Genomic DNA, 17,075 nt, shown 5'->3' with positions numbered 1-17,075 from the left:
TCTGCCATTATTTGCCTTCCTCTTGTTTCCTGGGAGCCCCTGGCTGCTAGAGAAGCCAAGGTCAGCCAGTAGCCTGGTTTGCCGCAGGCCAGTATGTGCAGCGATGGGCCAGACAGTCCACCGGTCCTGCAGGTCAAGGGCAGTAGTCCCAGGTTACAGGTGAAGACACTGGGGCTCAGCACAGGCGACTCGCCTGTCACACAGCTGGTCTGGGGGCCAATATTGGGCCGACTTCAAAGCCTTTTGTTCCCATGGAGTTGCCCTGTGTGTCCTGGGTCCAGGGCTGCAATTTGAGATGCTGCCTCAGTTGCCGGGGTGGCCTGAGAAAGGCTGCCGGCTGTCTCTGTTGCCTGGGCAACAGGGTACCAGGCGTCCATCCATCCCTCCATCCTGGCCAGGGTCTGGGCTAGTGGCTGCAGCTTTAAGTGGAGACCAAGCCCAGGAACCTGTTGAGGGTTGCCCTACCCATTAAACCTTCTCTGAGCTTCCCTTCCCTTAGCTTAAAAATGAGAATGAAATAGAATCTACCCCTGGGAGCATCAGGGGTCTGGGCCGGGGCGGGGGCAGCTAACGTGCTGAGCTCAGTTACCTGCACACACCAGGCTGCACAGAGGTGGGCTGGGGCCTCTGGCAGAGGGGAGAGGGCAGGCAGTGGGTGGGTGGCAGGGATGTGAGGGTGACTCTTAGGAGCACAAGCGCGTGACAGGGGCTGGCTCACTGGGTCCCTGCCAGAGCCCCATTTTGCAGGTGAGCAGACTGTGGCTCAGATCACTCTGAAGTGGCCAGGCAAGGGGCCCACAACACAGGGAAGATGGCTGCCCAGAAAGCCCAGCTGTTTGTTGTCTTCCTGGCCTCCCCCCAGCCTGCTGGACAGGTGCCCACTGCAGCCACTGACCAAGTCCCATTTGTCAGCCCAGCCTGTGGGAGGCCCAGAACCGCCCACAGGAAGCCCCCAAAGGCCATGTGGCTTCCCATGGCACATTCCAGGAACCTGGGACCAGCTCGCACCCGCCAGGCCACACCCCGCTCTGTGCCTTCGCTCAGGCTGGGGCGCCCACGTAGAGCACCTTCCCCACCCCACCTTCATGTGGGCAATCATGCGCCTTCTCTGCACGAGTGACTCCAGCTCGCCTCTGGCCTAGAGGGGCTTCGAGTCTCTCCCCTGAGCCCCATACCCGACTCACCAATGCCAGAGCCCCGAACCTCTTTCTCCCACTCTTGATCCACAGTGTGGTGTGTAGTTGGTCTTCAGTGAAGTCTAAACAAATACTCAGCCCTGGCCGTCAGACTCCGGGCCCCTGCCTGGCCTCGTGGCAGAAACAGATACAAACAGATGGGTGATGAGGCTGTGTTTCTGAGGCTGGGGTCAAGTGCAGGACACCCGCGGATCAGGCAGGGCTCACCCCAGGTCTCTCCTCCACTCAGGGGAGCGAACACTCCTGAGCCCTTCCGATGCTTCCTCCCTAAAGCTCGGCCACCTCGGTTTAATCCTCCCAGGGGGAGGCGGGGAGTTTATAGATGAGACAGGAGGCTCCAGGCTCCAGAAGGCAGGTGCAGGCTGAGGTCACACACCTTCTGTGGGCGGAGCCTCTGTTGCAGCCTTGGATCATCCGACCCCAAACCTGGTGCCCTCCCCCCCCCACCCCCCCCCCCCCCACCGGGTGGAAAACTCCGGTGCCCGCAGGGGCCAACCAGGTGACACAGTGAGCAAAGCAGCTGCCACTGGGTCTTGTGGGAATGTGGGCTCCAGAGCTGCCAGTTCTAGTTAGTTTTCAAGAGAAACCAGACGATGGGAATTTTGGGTGAAATTTTAGTTCTTTTCAATATTGGCAACCACATCACAGTTTCTTTTTACTGCAGCCAACAGGACAAAGAAGAAGATGTTTGTGGGCGGCATTTACACCCTTCAGAGATATGATGTTGTCTGGGTTGGGGGGACGACGGGGGTCCTGGGGTGTCCCGCCCTCCCTATCCACATCCCTGCCCAGCAAGAGCCCCCAGAACCCAGTGGCAGCTCCACACGCCCCCGAAGACACCCCCAGCCGCCGCCTTCACCACCGGAGGCAGGGCCCCAGCCCCACGAGGGCACCACCCAAATAGCTATAATCAGCAGCCTCGCCAAGACTTCAAACTCACCCAATTATCCTGCGAGAGGAAAAAAAACACAAAATGAAAACAAATTAACATGTTTGCATAGAAGCTGCTGCAGCAACACACACAGCCGTGCACACACATGCTGGCGCGTGCCCCAGCGAGCCTGGGAGACGCCGCCCCTCCCCAGGCCCGGCACCCACCTGGCCGGGCTGAACTGGGCCAGGCTGGGCCCACTGTCCGCGGCCAACATGTGCCCTTGGCCCAGCAACTTGATTGTCCCCAAACCTGGCTGGGCACTAAGTCCACCAGCTTTTGCTGTCTTTACTATTTTTTTCCCCAATTTAATAAACACGTGAAATTCAGTGTATGCCAAAATTCAGCCTCATGGAACTTGAAGCTCGTTCTTCAGATGGGGAAACTGAAGCACAGAGAGGTTAGCTGACCTGCCCAAGGCTGCACAGCTAAGTGGAAGAGCTGGGGTTTGGACCTAAATCGATCAGCTGTGGCGCGCTTGCTTTAACCACCACACCTTGTCTGTGGCTTCCTCCTGTCTGCGGGTCACGTGTCAGACGCCTCAGCCTGCTGGCCTTCAAGGCCCCACCCTCCCGCCCCTCCAACCTGTGTGGATTCCCCTCTGTGTGCGCTCTCGTGCCAAGGGCTGTGGGTGTGGTGGTCAGGATGGCAGAGCCAAATGGATGTGAGTTCATTCTCTGATCCATTAGTCTCTTGCTGGATTGCTTTGACCAAGGGGCTTTTCTGCTCTGTGCCTCAGTTTCCCCTCCTGGAAGATTGGGATGATAATAGTCCTTTCCTTAGGGAGGTGGGAGAAGGCAATGGCACCCCACTCCAGTACTCTTGCCTGGAAAATCCCATGGATGGAGGAGCCTGGTAGGCTGCAGTCCATGGGGTTGCTAAGAGCTGGACACGACTGAGCGACTCCACTTTCTCTTTTCACCTTCATGCATTGGAGAAGGAAATGGCAACCCACTCCAGTGTTCTGTCTGGAGAATCCCAGGGACGGGGGAGCCTGGTGGGCTGCCGTCTATGGGGTCGCACAGAGTCGGACACGACTGAAGTGACTTAGCAGCAGGGCAGTGAGGAGATTCAGTGTGTGAATGCCTGCAGAGTCCTACCTCTGGCATCTGCCCATGGGGTGGGGTCCCCTCCTGGCCCCACACCATTCAGCTAGCTCTTGAGAGGAGCCCCAGTTGGGTGCCTCTGGGCTCCGAGCCAGGTGCTACACCCCCGGGAGCCCATAATCAAGGGTGCTCAGAGGCCTCTCTCTTCCAGGAAGCTGCTCGTCCCAGGAAATGACCCCTCTTGTCTGGGTTCCCTCGAGGCTCCGGCTGATCCGGGGATGGGGTTGCTGGGCACGTGCCCGATTGCTGCTGCTGTTTCTGATTCTTCTCCAGGTCCCTGCAGCCTGGCGCACTGCCAGTGCTCAGGCAGTTTCAGTCAGTGGGAGATTTAGTCCCCTCACCCCTGCACTGTGCTCACCGAGCCCGTGTCCGTGGGAGCTGATGGAGAAACAGTGCTGGAAGGGCTTGGGGTTTAAGATCTTGGAGCCCAGGGGTCCCCAGACCAGGGCTGCGGAAGTCTCCCAGCCCCCTCCCCCTGCCCTGCAAGACCCCAGACAGACCCCTTCCCTCGCCAAGCTGCTTGCAGTCATCTCTGGCCCATGACTCTGAGAGCTAGGGGTGGACACTGCCACACGGTGGACTCCCCGTGGGTGGGAGATCTGAAGTTGCTGAGCAGCAGATTTACCACTGCCCCCGAGTGAGTGACCACACTGATGACGCATGTATCACGCAACTTGGTCCTTACCACGACAGGACGAGGAAGGGGAGGTTTCTAGCCCCATTTTACAGATGGAGAAACTGAGACCCCAAGGGACTCCGTAAGACTCAAGAGAGCCCTCCTGGTTAGTGGCAGAGCTTGGGTTCAAGCGGAACAGTCTGGATCGTGCTTTAGACGCGTGCTGTTTGGTCCCTCCTGGATGCTGCTGGTCTGGAGCTGAAGGGGGACATGCCTCGCAGGTCTGGACTGTGGGGACCAGCAGGGCACTATCCTGGTGGTGCTGGCAGTAGAGAGTTAACTCGGTTGGCCTCAGGATGGCCCCTCTGGCATCAGCTTCGTGCCCACCCGGGGATGGCTGGTGCCATTTGGAATCCCAGGCCTCCCTTGGCACGGCCCCATCACCAGGCTTCACGCCCCAACCCTGCTATGTGGCCTTGGAGGAACCCTCGTCCTTTGTCACTCTGGGAGAATGGGAGGCATGGCTGCGCCCACACCTCTCAGGATGGGATGTGGCTCCGGCGCATCGTCGCTGCTGGAGGAAGCAGCCCTCCCCTCCATCCAGAGCCTTCCCAGCCCTTGCATCTCATCCTTGGGACAAGGCCGGCGTGGCCCCCAGCCAATTCTCTGCTCACCCACCTGCACTGACGAACACTGGCTTGGTTCTGTGGGGGCCTGGGTATTCCAGGTGTGTGGAGGGGTCTGTTGGATGGATGTGGTCAACTCTGCAGTGAAATGATGCGGGGGGAGACTCCCGGGGCCAGAGCACACGACTGGAGAGGAGCTGGGGGAGCTGTGAGTTCTGGGTCTGCAAGGAGTGGCCAGGAAAGAAGGGCTACAGAGTATGATCTGTCCGCTCAGTGTGGACTTGTTGACCACGTGCTATGTGCCTGGCCTCAGAGTGGACTAGAAATGGGTGTATGAGTCCCCAGGCTTGGCCACCTCCCTGCTGTGCACCTCTGGGCAAGCCAGGCAGTCTCTCTGGACCCAGCTTCCTTGCAGGGGGCTGTGGAGATGGTTAAGGTAGGGGACATTCAGTACAAGGTGGGTGAGAGCCAGGGAATCGCACATTGGGAGATTCAGACCTCTGCCCCGCTCCGTGGGGGATGGTGGAAGCTAGTTCTGTGGCTGTATGTGGCAGGGGGTGTAGCCCTTGACCCTGAGAGCAGAAGCCCAGAGAAAGTGGGGTTCAAGAAGTGGGGAGACTTTTCCTCCCCCACAATGGAAGTAACATCCTTCTTTTAGTCATTTTGTCATTTGGAAATGAGTCTGATGAAGAGAAACTTGACTGTCACCCAGCTGCCCAGAGCTGGGGACTTGGTCTCACACTGGGGTGTAAGGTCCACAGGGAGGGCCTGACTTTGCATGGCGTGAATGACCATCCCAGTCCAGCTGGGCCCACGGGAGCGGGTGCGCGGACTTGGCCTCGGTGGTCCTGGGCCCCGCACCGATCGGCACATTCCGGCCCCCGGCTTCTGGAGCCGCCTGCCCGCCCAGCAGCCCATTGTCTGGTGCTGGGGGGCTCGGAGCAGCCGTTGTTCTGCACACATCTGATCCCGTCTTTTCCACATCAGATCATTTGTAACCGTCACCAGGCAATCGGCCCCGTCGCTGATTCAATCTCGGCTTTGTGCTGTCACAGCCGTTTTTCTGCGCTGGGCTGATTTTGAAAGGAGGCCCATCTTCTGGGCCTGCTTTTCAGAAGCTGGGGGAGGCAGGGAGGGTCTTTATGTGTGTGTGTGTGTTCATGTCCCCCCACACACACAACATGTGCACACACACACAAGCCTCTGCCTCTCATCACTGAGGGTCGGATTTGAAATGAGGTAGGGGGATGAGGGCCCCAGGCTGACCCCCCTCCCCCTGCCACCTGCTTACCCTGAGCACCTACTGTGTGCCCCCGTGTGCAAACCCAGCAGAGCCTGTGCACCAGTAGGGAGACAGAATATTAAAGTGTTCATCAATAAGATCATTTCCAAGTGTCCACAGCAGTGAAAGACCTACAGCAGTGACAGGATAGTGTTGGGGCCAGAGGGTTGCTAGCTTAGGCGGAGTGGTCAAGGAGGGCCTCTTGGAGGAGGTGACATTTGAGTTGAGGTGTGAATGAGGGGTTGGAGCTGGTCCAGCGAGTGCCACCCCAGCTGTATTCTACATGTGAAATCTTCCCCCAGATTTCAAAGACATGTTACCAAAAAAACCAAAATATCTCATTAGTCAGTTTTGAATATTGATTGTATGTTGAAGTGATACCATTTTGGATATATTGGATTAAAGACAATGTATTATTGAACATAATTCCCCCTATGGGTACTAGAAAGTTTATAATGACATTATATTTCTATTGGAGAGCCTTGGATCTGGAACAGGGGTCCCCAACCTCCAGGCCATGGATCGGTACCCCCTGTCAGATCAGCGGCAGCATTAGATTAGAAATAAAGTGCACAGTAAATGTAATGTGCTTGAATCACACCCCCAAACCTTCCCCCACCTCCACGGTCCTTGGAAAAATTCTCACATGAAACCGGACCCTGGTCCCAAAAAAGTTGGGGTACCGCTGCTCTAGAGTATTTACATAGAAACAAAACGGTGATTCAAAGGTCCTGGGGCGAGACCCAGGTTGGCCTCTTAGAGGAAGAGGTAAGCCAGCAGAGAGGGACAGTGGCTAAGAAGTGGGGAAGGGGTTCACGCAGGGCCTCAGAGGATACTGTCAAAGATGCCTTGAGGCCAGTGGGGGTTCGGAGTGGGAAAGGCGGTGATGTCCACCGGAAGGCTCAGCCTGGCCCCTGCAGGGCGTAGCGTGGCCTGAGGGGCCTGAGGGGAGGCCTGGAGGTCATGGGCCACATGGTGGGAGAGGAGCTTCTTTCCGTTTGTTTTTGTTCGTAATTTTATTTATTTACTTTCGTCTGCGCTGGGTCTTCATCGCTGCGCGGGCTTGTCTCCACCATGGGCAGGCTTCTCATCGTGGTGGCGTCTCTTGTGGCAGAGGACGGGCTCTAGGGTGCGTGGGCTTCAGGGGCTGAGGCTCCCTGGCTTAGCCGCTCCGCAGCATGTGGGATCTTCCCAGATCAGGGATCGAACCCCGGTCTCCTCCGTTGCCAGGCCGATTCTTTTACCACGGAGCCACCGGAGTGGCTTCTTGCAGAAGAGTCGTTGACAGGACCTGCTGGGAGGTTGGCTGGACCACATATGCTCCCCTGCTTCCCTGGCTAAAGTTTACTCTGTCCGTCTGTCTGTCCCTCCTCTCCTGGATTTCAAAGCTTCCAGGCTGTTCTCTCCTCCTGCCTCTCCCCCGCCCTGCCACCTCTACCCTCCATGCCCACTGCCTCCCTGAGCAGCTGCTCCCTGTCGAGTCTGTGAGTTTACAGAGCACCCCAGCTTTGTCTCCAGGTGGTCAGTGGTTGAAATCCCTTTTGAAAATTTTCCTTTTTTTTTTTTTTTAATGTATTTGGCTGTGCCAGGTCTTAGTTGTGGCATGTGGGATCTAGTTCCCTGACCAGGGATTGGACCCGGGCCTCCTGCATTGGGAGCACAGGGTCTTAGCCACTGGACCACCAGGGAAGTCCCTGAAAAGTTATTTAAAAAAAAAACAGAAATGATCAGAGTCCCCAAGGGGTGGGTGGGGCACTGTGGCACAGCTGGGGCTGAAACCCAGGGGTCTGGCCCCTGCGCCCCAGCACGAAAACCCAGGCGCCCTGTGGCCAGAGGACATGGAGGGAGATCCCCGACCTGGGTGGGGCCTGGGGACACCGCATACCCAGCCTCCCTCACAGCGAGGCCGCAAGGGGACACCTGGCCCATGTAGGGGTGGGATTTGCCACTCAGGGGGTAGTACATTTGCATCCATGACCGGGTCCCCTGTCCTGTTTCCCCACCCCTCTCTGGATGGCTGTACTCATCTCTGCCCCAGCCTGACGCCCAGAAGCATCTGTTGATCCTTGGCTTAAAGACTAACCCTCACCTGCCATGTTTGATTCCCTACCAGCCGCTCTGCCCCGCCCCATCTAGGCTCTTCTCCCCTAAGTACTCCTGGCCCTTCCTGCCGGGGGGTGGGGGGACCACCTTCCTCCACTCTTCCTCTCCCCCCAGGGTCTAATCCAAATGCACCCCCCCTCCAGCCCCTCCCCCTCCTCGGGCCGCTTTCTGTCATGGGTACCCAGACCACGCAGCAACGCACCAGCACAGTCGGCTCTCTCCTGCCCCCGGGCCTGGGGTGGGCTAAATGAGGTGATGTCTGTAAAGTGCTGAGCCCATTGGGAACACTAAAAATAAAAACGAGCTCCTATTACTGCTCGGAGTATTAGATTTTCTCCTTCCCTGTTGCTGGGTTAACCCAGCATGGATGTACCCTGAGTGGATGCAGGGCCCTGAAGCAAGGGGAGGACGGCCGGGCGCACCCAGCCCATCTTGGCTCTGCACTGGGTCTTCCTCCTCCCAAACTCGTTATCCCTAGAGTCATCTGGTAACCTGTTGCTCCTCCTGGAAGGTTCCATGAGCTCCACCCCCAAAAATACTGGTTTGGGGCCTTTCTGCTGGGCTCCCCCCGCCCCTGTGATAGCATCGTAGTGCTGATGACACTGGATATTGATTCCTGGCTGCAGACTCCCCCACACCCCACCCCTTTGTTGGAAGGCGACTGCCATTTGCCTTTAAAGAGCCAAAGCCAGAGCTAGGAGGAGAGGAACAAAGCACTTGGAGGTTCGGACCCTGCCCCTAACTTCCCCTGCCTGGGATCTGGCTGTCAGAGAAGAGTGTCTCAGAAAAGTTGGGTAGGGACTTCTGAGGTTTGGGGTCTTTGTTCTCCCTGCTCAGGCTTCCTGGAGGTTCATTTGCGTGAGAATGAGGACCTCCCTTCACTTACTGTGGTGGGGGGCTCTGGGAGAAGACCAGCCAGGCTTGTGGCTGGTGGCAGTGAGAGCCCGTCCCATCCCATCATCGAGTTGGTGGGGGGGGGGGTGCGACTCTCAAGCTTTTGTGAAACTGCCACTACCCATGCACCTAGCACCCACTCTCAGCTTCTCCTTGCCCTGACCCAGCACGTCCACAGAAAACTGCCATGGGCGGAGTTCCTCACGCTGGCTGCCGGGGCCAGCGTGAGGAACTCCGCCCATGGCAGAAAACGGCTCTCCCACCTTGAGGTCTGGGGGACCTGCCCCATCCCCTCTGTCCTGGTGACCTGCCTGGCTGGGCACAGGTGGGATGCTCTTGGTCTTCCCAGCAACCCAAAGCTGCTTCAGGTTTTCTGTACTCGCTGGTTCTCTCAAGTCTTCATACGTTTGCCTGTGTGATTCTCTGCTTTGGACCTCCTCTCCTTGCCTTCACTTGGCCCTTTCTTACTTGGACTTCCCTTGTGGCTCAGCTGGTAAAGAATCCGTCTGCAGTGTGGGAGACCTGGGTTCAATCCCTGGGTTGGGAAGATGCCCTGGAGAAGGTAAAGGCTACCCACTCCAGTATTCTGGCCTGGAGAATTCTGTGGACTACAGTCCATGGGGTCGCAAAGAGTCAGACATGACTACCTGTTGATAATAATCACAAATGATACTAGCAACAGCTACCACTTAGGGAGTTACTACTGTGACCCTAGCACTTTATTTGTACTAAGCCATGGTAAGGGGTTAACCCCTTTTTCAGACAAGGTAACTGAGGCTCCAGTACTTTGGCCACCTGATGCAAAGAACTGACTCATTTGAAAAGACCCTGATGCTGAGAAAGATTAAAGGCAGGAGGAGAAGGGGACGACAGAGGATGAGATGGTTGGATGACATCACTTACTCAATGGACATGAGTTTGAGTAAACTCCGGGAGTTGGTGATGGACAGGGAGGCCTGGTGTGCTGCAGTCCATGGGGTCGCAAAGAGTTGGACATGACTGAGCGACTGTAACTGAACTGAACTGAGGCTCAGAGAGATGGAGGCATTTGCCCAAGGCTAGACTTAACGGATGTGAAGAACTGACTCCTTGGAAAAGACCCTGATGCTGGGAAAGATTGAACGCAGGAGGAGAAGGGGACAACAGAGGATGAGATGGTTGGATGGCATCACCGATTCGATGGACATGGTTTGAGTAAACTCCAGGGGTTGGTGATGGACAGGGAGGCCTGGCATGCTGCAGTCCATGGGGTCACAAAGAGTTGGACACAACTGAGTGACCGAAGGCTTACAATAGATAAAGCTGGGATTTAGTTAAGGAACAAAGCTCAGGCATCTGGCTCTGAAACCTGGGACACAATACGGTCACCCTCCTTATGAGGGAGTGGGGCTGTCCCTTGTCCGTGGCCTACCCCCCAGGCCAGGTAGGTTGGCCCCATCAAGCGTACGCTTGTGTCCCTGCCTCGTAATTGCCCTTCTGACGCACACACCCCTCTCCTGGCATCTGCCTCAGCGTCTAGCCCAAGACCTGGCACATAGTAGGTGCTGAATTTGTCAAGTCATCATCTATAAAGGTTGGAGTGTTCCTCGGGCCAGTTAAGGCATGGTAGTTCCCATGGCAACTGAGGTTAAGCTCCCAGGCTCCGCCCGGGCCCTTTCTCCCAGGTGTCTGCCCTGGGAGCTGGCCGTGGTGCTGAAGGGCCAGCAGCCCACCTCAGTTCTCAGCTCTGCGTCCCATTTGGCTACTTCCTGAGCCCTGCCTACCCTCAGCTCCCTGGCCCAGCCCATCTTTCCTACATGAGACAGTTTCCCAAGGGCCTGCTGTATGCAGGCTCTGTGAACTCATGGAAGAGGGATCAGGGACAGCCACTTAAGACACTCCAATTATTCATCAAACATTTATGGGGCATCTTTATGTCTCCGAAAAGCCTTTGAGCAACCTGGGCTTCAGTTGAATGCAAGTAGAACTTCAAGGGCTTCAAGCAGAAGGGACGGCAAGGGCTAAGGCCTGCAGGTGTGGAGCTGAGAGGCACATCTTGAAGGATGCCCGCCTCTGGACTCTGCTGTCCACCAACCCGAATTTTTGATTGGCGATTCTCTCTTTGGCATCCCCTGCAGCCCTGAGCCACCAACATCAGAGGCTCCAGTGCCACCCAGGGTGGGGCCCAGACAAGGTGCTAGGAACTGTGAGGACGAAATGGAGGGGTGCCAAACCCTAAGCAGGAGGCTAGCATCTCTGTCCTGGGAACAGAGGGAGCCAGGTCCTGTTCTGTGGCCAGATTAGCATTTTAGAGAGACCTCTGGCCTGTGTGGGGGCGGGGATGGATGTAGCGGTAATCTGGGCCAGCCGTGGTTGAGGCCTCCTCTTGAACGGGCCAGAGCCTTCCCCCTCCCCCAACCTTAAAAAGAGTGAAAATCCCCTTTCTGGTTCTGCTACAGCCCAAACAGCAGTGGGAAATAATCACTTTTCACAGGCCTCTTATCCACAGCCAAGCCCTGCTCCCGTTTAATCAGCAGTGCCAGTGTGACTTGAAGATTCCTGGGCTTGAGAGATCAGGAGAGGGGTTAAAGAAAATTACCCTCGCCTCCTCCATGCTAATGTAATCTCTAACCAGATCTGCCTAGCCACAGCTCAAATTGCTTTTTAGATTAACATTTAATTATTAACAGGGTCCCCTGGAAGGCCTCGGGCTTGGGGCTTGGAACGGGAGTGGGGGAGGGAGCGGTAGGAGGGGGTGCGGTGGGCTAGTACTCCAGCTGCCTTGCAGAGAGAGTTGGGGGGGTTGGATGGGGAAGGGGCAGGGGAGAGTGGGGTCAGGAAAGGAGTGAGAAAGGAGACAGCAAGGAAGAAGAGAAGCACCAGGATAGAGGGGCAGAGAGAGCAAGCAACAGAGAACAGAGGAGCAAAAGACAGACAGACAGTGGGTCCGCCTGTCGTAGGGGAGGGGCCATGCGCCCTTGCGGCACTCCTGGGTGAGGGTCCCTCCACCCTTCTGTCCTGGTCAAGGACAGGCAGGTCCTGCCCCTTCCGGTATAGAGGGGCCTTGAGCTTTCTGAGGCTTCATGCTGGCCCGGCTCGGCTTGTGGTGGTAGGAACCCGTCCAGAGAAGGGAGCCACTCAGGCCACACAGTCAGGCTCCAACCCAGCTCTCCATGGCTCGCAGTCCAGTGCTCATCACCCCTCCCAGATCCTGGTCCTCCTGCCTCAACTTCAAATTCTTCCCGGCAGGTGGGGCTGGGCCGGGGGCAGAGAAAGGGTGAAGGAGAGCAAGGCTTCAAGTGCAGTGAGGGGTTGGAGGTGAGAATTACGGCATGTGGGGGGGTTGGGCGAGGACGCTCCAGCCCACACTGAGTGCAGGTCATGAGGCCTGGGGAATAGCAGGCACCTCCTTCACCTGTTATTAGGGAACTTGGAGTCCCGACTGTCCACTCAGCACTTAGTGTGGGTTTTATCAGCCTCCTGTCTTGGCCCCTCTCTACTGCATCTAAACCCCGCTGGGTGTGGACTCAGCCCTGTGTCTTGCACACAGCTAGTGTCCTGGATTGTGTTGGAAAACCACACAGTAATATCGCCTCGTCTCCAGGTTCGAAGGGCCTCCCCCGATCGGCTGGGCCACTCCCCATCAGGATTCCACAAGGGAAACTGAGACTCAGAGAAGGGCTGTGTCTTCAGGGCCACGCAGCCAGTCAGAATCCTGGGGCTTGGCCCCTGCCTGGCAGGTGCCATCCTAAGGCCTCTGGGGCTGGCCCTCTACTCTGAACTCCTAGTCCCACTGGACGCCAAGACGGCCTGGCATGCCCTCCTCTCAGCCACAACCCTTCTTTGGCCTTGAGTGGAGCCACAGAGGCCAGAAGGGGCAGCTCCCGGGAGGAGGGAAGGCTGGGAGGGGGCCTTCACAGGGTCACAGCCGCCTCCTGCTGTGGAAGTGTGTCCCTGCCTCCCACCTGCTCAGGGCCACCCCAGCTGGCATGGCAAAGGCAGACTCTGACCTACAGGATTCCTGGAGGAGAGTTCCGTCCACCTGCCTCTTCAGGGAAATATCGGAAGCTGAGGGGAGAGGCCAGGGAATTCCACTTCAAGCAGGCTGGCCTTGGGAGCATGCAGTCTGGTTGGATATTCTGTCTTGGCGGGATATCCTCACAGATTTCCATCCTCCCAGCACATGGCACGGGGCTGGACCCCAAAAGATGCTCCAGGAGTGTTTGCTGCCTGAATGAGTGAATGAATGGCTGGGTAAATGACGGCCACCTCAGAAGGGTTCCCTCCTGGAGGCAGGGCCTTGCTCTAGACATCTCAGGATTGCTCTGCCCACGTGGGCCTCTCAGATTGTCCTCTGTGAATGTTCATGGTATGAATCAGTGGCCTCCTGGGGGCCCTCTCTTCCTCCTTCCCTGCCTTTCCTCTTCCTGTGATCCTAGAGCCTCCTGGAGAGGAGCCAGAGACTGGGGAGAAGCACAACCTTGCTTCTGCTCCTTCCTGCCCAGCTGCGTGCGAGATGGGGGGCGGCCCCAGCCCCCAGCATGGAGCCAAGGCTGGAGGCCCGAGGGGGCAGGCCCTGGCTGGGGTTGACGCCTTCAGGCTCTGCCACCTGAAAGCTGTGTGACCTTGGGCAGATGACATCCCCTCTCTGTGACCGGTTCCTCATCTGTGAAAGGGGCCTAGAGATAGAAGCCACCAGGGAGGCTGCTCGGAGGAGGACGTGGTGAGGTGTAACAGACTGGATGCGTGTGGGGCGTGGCCCAGAGGGAGCTTTCCGCAGATGCACGCTGCTATTAGCACCAGCTTGTGTGTTGTAGTTTCAAGCTCCCTGTTCCCACTGGCAGCGTGGGGAGGGGTGGCTCCCCAGCACCCCCTGCAGCCAGACGGGCTGGAAGGGATGACAAAAGGCGGGCAGGGCCAAAAGCCCCAGTTCCCTGTTCTTTCAATAAAGATAAAGGCAGCCTTTAGACATCCGTCTGCTGTGCATTGTTCTGCCAAGGCGAGCTGCAGACTCAATTCCTCCTCGGACTCGGGAAGTTCCTTCCTTCCTTCCCCCTCCCCTGTCACATTTCCTTTATCTAAATCCTCAGCTATGAAAGGGCATATCGACAGCTGGGGGCATTATCTGGTGGAGGGGACCTTTCTCTAGGGGTGCCTCCGAGATAAGGCGTCTTATCAGCCCCCGAGTCAGGGACAGTAGCCAAATCAGTCTAATCACTGAGGCTTGCAACGTTTCCCCCTCTCCCCGCCCCCCCGCCCCGACTTTTATATTATTAAAGTCACAAAAGACCTTGGGCTTCTAAACAGCCCGATTTGCAGATAGGGTTTCAAAATGAGCAGCTCTCCCAGGATGGTCCCTGGCTGAGGGAGTAGTCATGAGTCAGGGTGGGGGCTCTGGGCAGCTGGCTTTCCTGTAGACGGGGGTGATGCCAAGCAGAGAGCGGGTGGGGGGAGGTCACGGGAAAATCATGACTGTCTTAAGCACCTGCTCCAGCCCTGTCTCCGGTTTGCTGTGTGACCTTTTGCAGGACCCTTGGCTTCTCTGGGCCCCCCCTCACTTCATCTGACAGTAACTAAATTCATGGATTCGGCCAGTCATTCAACACCTGTTTATTAAGCGATTGCTCTCTGCCAGGCATTGGGAAGAAAGAGACAAATAAGACATGGTCCTTGCCCCTGAGAAACTCAACAGTCCCGTGGAGAGAGACAGACACGAAAATCGGCAATTACAACTCTGTGTGATGAGGGTCATGAGCGGGGTCCCCAGAGGAGGGGAGCCTGCGTCTGAGTTACAGGGGATCAGGTGGCAGTCCTGTAAGTGGACAGACCAGCGCCAGCAAAGGTTTGGGAGCTAGTGGGCTGCAGGGGGCAAGGAGAGATGGCGGAGGGTGGTGGGGCCGGTCATAGTGGCCTTGAGGGCCAGGTAAAGAGGGTTCGGCTCTCTTCTGGCACCAGAGAGAAGCTTTAGGGCCAGTAAGAGGTTGTCTTGTTTGCAGATAATATGTGTGCGTGCGCTCAGTCGGTTCAGTCCCGTGCGACTCTTTGCGACCCCATGGACCAGAGCCCTGCCCGGCTTCTCTGTGCGTGGGATTCTCCAGGCAAGAATACTGGAGTGGGTTGCCGTTTCCTTCTCCAGGGGATCTTCCCGGCCCAGAGATCGAACCTGCGTTTCCTATGTCTCCTTCATTGGCAGGCCGGTTCTTTACCTCTGAGCCACCTGGGAAGCAGTAGATAACGTGGGTGCTACCAGACCGTCCTCTGCACTCCCTTACTGGACTTCGCCCCCGACCCCGCCGCCCCGGCATCAGGGCACAGGGTTCCTGGGAGAAGGGGCAGGAGGTTGGGGTACTGGGGGCCCAGGAAGAAATTCCTCTTCTCTACGTGCAGCTGGCTGCTCAGACGGCTGGTCCTCCACAGGCACGGGACAGACTTAGCCAGGCGGCTGCACCAGGAAAGCCGAGCTGAGGCCTTCCCGGGGAATCCGTCTCCCCTGGGGAATCCTCTGTGGTCCCTGAGCTGGGCCTCGTGGTCTCTCTCAGCCCCCAGAACTGCCTGGGCGTCCACATCTGAGCACGCTGAAACCAGAGCCCCAAGGGGAGGGCATTTGCTGGGGTCTGGCGTTAGTTGCTCAGTCGTGTCCGATCTTTGTGACCCCATGAACTGTATGTATCCCACCAGGCTTCTTTGTCCGAGGGATTCTCCAGGTGAGAATCCTGGAGTGGGTAGCCGTTCCCTTCTCCAGAGGATCTTCCCGACCCAGGGATCGAACCTGGGTCTCCCACATGGTAGGCAGGTTCTTGACTGTCTGTGCCGCCAGGGGAGCCTGAGAGAGGCTGGGGAGGCACCAGGATAGGCGGCCTACCTCTCACCCAGTAAGCACTGCAGCCCCCAGCTTGCCCTTTTCCACTGAAAAGCAGGCTAGGGTGCTTGACCCCTGAGGAAGGCAGGGCGCTGGAGAGGGCCTGGGCTTCTGGGCGCCTGGCGATTGGCCAGAGGTGGGGAGGACCGCCCAAGGTGGGGCTGGGCTGGGCCAGGACCCTGGAGAAGAATGACCTGGGAGGGATAACGGAGGTGCTTTTACAAGAACAGTGAGGGGCAGGGACTCCCCGGGGGTCCCAGGTTTCCTCTGGGTGTTGGCCTCTCTCCTTCGCAGTCCTGCGCTGCGCCAGCCTGAGGGCAGCCGTGCAGCCCAGTGCAGGGGGCCAGGCTCACCCACCTGGCTGCTGAGGGCCCCGGGGAGGGCACCGTCTCCCTCTGGGTTTTGTCTTTGAACAGAGAGGGCTTGCTGGGGCCCTGAAGCTGGCTGGCCTCTCCCCTCTGTCCCCCTAAGTCTCTGTCAGAGCAGCGAGAGGTGGCTGGTGCTCTGGACTAGAGTGGGGACCCGAGGCCGGGCTGCCAGGGTGTCCCCAGGCCTCTCACCTTCCAGGCAGGCTCACGATAGTGTGTTTGTTTCCGTGGACGGCCCATGTGTGCTTAGAGGTGCCAGAGGGGCGTGTCACTTGGGGTGGGCGAGGGTGCGTCGGGGTGTGCCCACCTGCAGGAAAATGGATGTGGCACGTGCCTCCGGGTGTGTGCGGACACCCAGCACGGTGGGTGGCATGTCCGAGGGGGCCTGGCTGCCCTCAGGAGTGTGGTGTGTCCCCAGGGGCCCCCGGCGCGCCCCGCTGCCGGCTTGCTCACATCCCGAGTCCCCGGGGAGCGGCGCCTCCTTCCGCAGTCAAGGGCTTTCGTCCCTGCAGTAAGCCCCACTTCATTCCCTTCTTCAACTGTGTAATTTCTGCCTGATTGTAATGGCATATTTTAAAATTACCAGAAATCAAAGCCAGGAAGCGGATACTGAAGCTTTTATCGCATCGCTGCGTTAAGGCTGGCGACTGGGGAGCTGGGGAGGGGAGGCATTAGACCCACCGACCCTCCCCCATCCCACCCCCCCATCTCTCTCTCCCTCTTTTTTTTTTCTGAGACAGTAATAGGAGAAAATTGGTTTTGAAACTGAATAAAAGTCCCTTTCAGAGTAAATCATTTCTTTCAGGGTACCTTTGCTGAAAGTAAAATAGAGCATAATGAAAGGTGGGGACGTGATTGTCTTTCATTTACCGAGAGTCCAGGACAGACAGGGGGCTGCAGCCGTCTCGGGGAAATACAAGATTGGAATAATTGCTCGGTAACAAGGAGCTTGTTGTGAAATTAGTATCTTAAGAAAGTAGTGAAAAAAGGCTTCTCCTCATGAATGCTTCATTATTAGAAGAAAGCGGCAGAATTTAGGGCTCCAGACACCTGTTTAGTATTAAATAACTTCCCTTTCTTCCCCTTCAACACACCCTCCACTCCGCTTTCTTCTT

At 57.3% G+C, this 17,075-nt stretch overlaps 1 protein-coding gene across 1 annotated transcript in view; it reads left to right on the top strand.

Annotated features, from left to right (window-relative positions):
* FAM222A (family with sequence similarity 222 member A) overlaps nt 1-17,075 on the top strand; it is a 59,413-nt gene that overhangs the window by 13,475 nt on the left and 28,863 nt on the right. The window lies entirely within an intron of this gene.

This window comes from Budorcas taxicolor, chromosome 17, assembly GCF_023091745.1.
Source record: "Budorcas taxicolor isolate Tak-1 chromosome 17, Takin1.1, whole genome shotgun sequence".
NCBI classification, from domain to species: domain Eukaryota; kingdom Metazoa; phylum Chordata; class Mammalia; order Artiodactyla; family Bovidae; genus Budorcas; species Budorcas taxicolor.
Note: the sequence above shows the minus strand (reverse complement) of the source record. Positions and strands in the feature narration are given on the sequence as shown.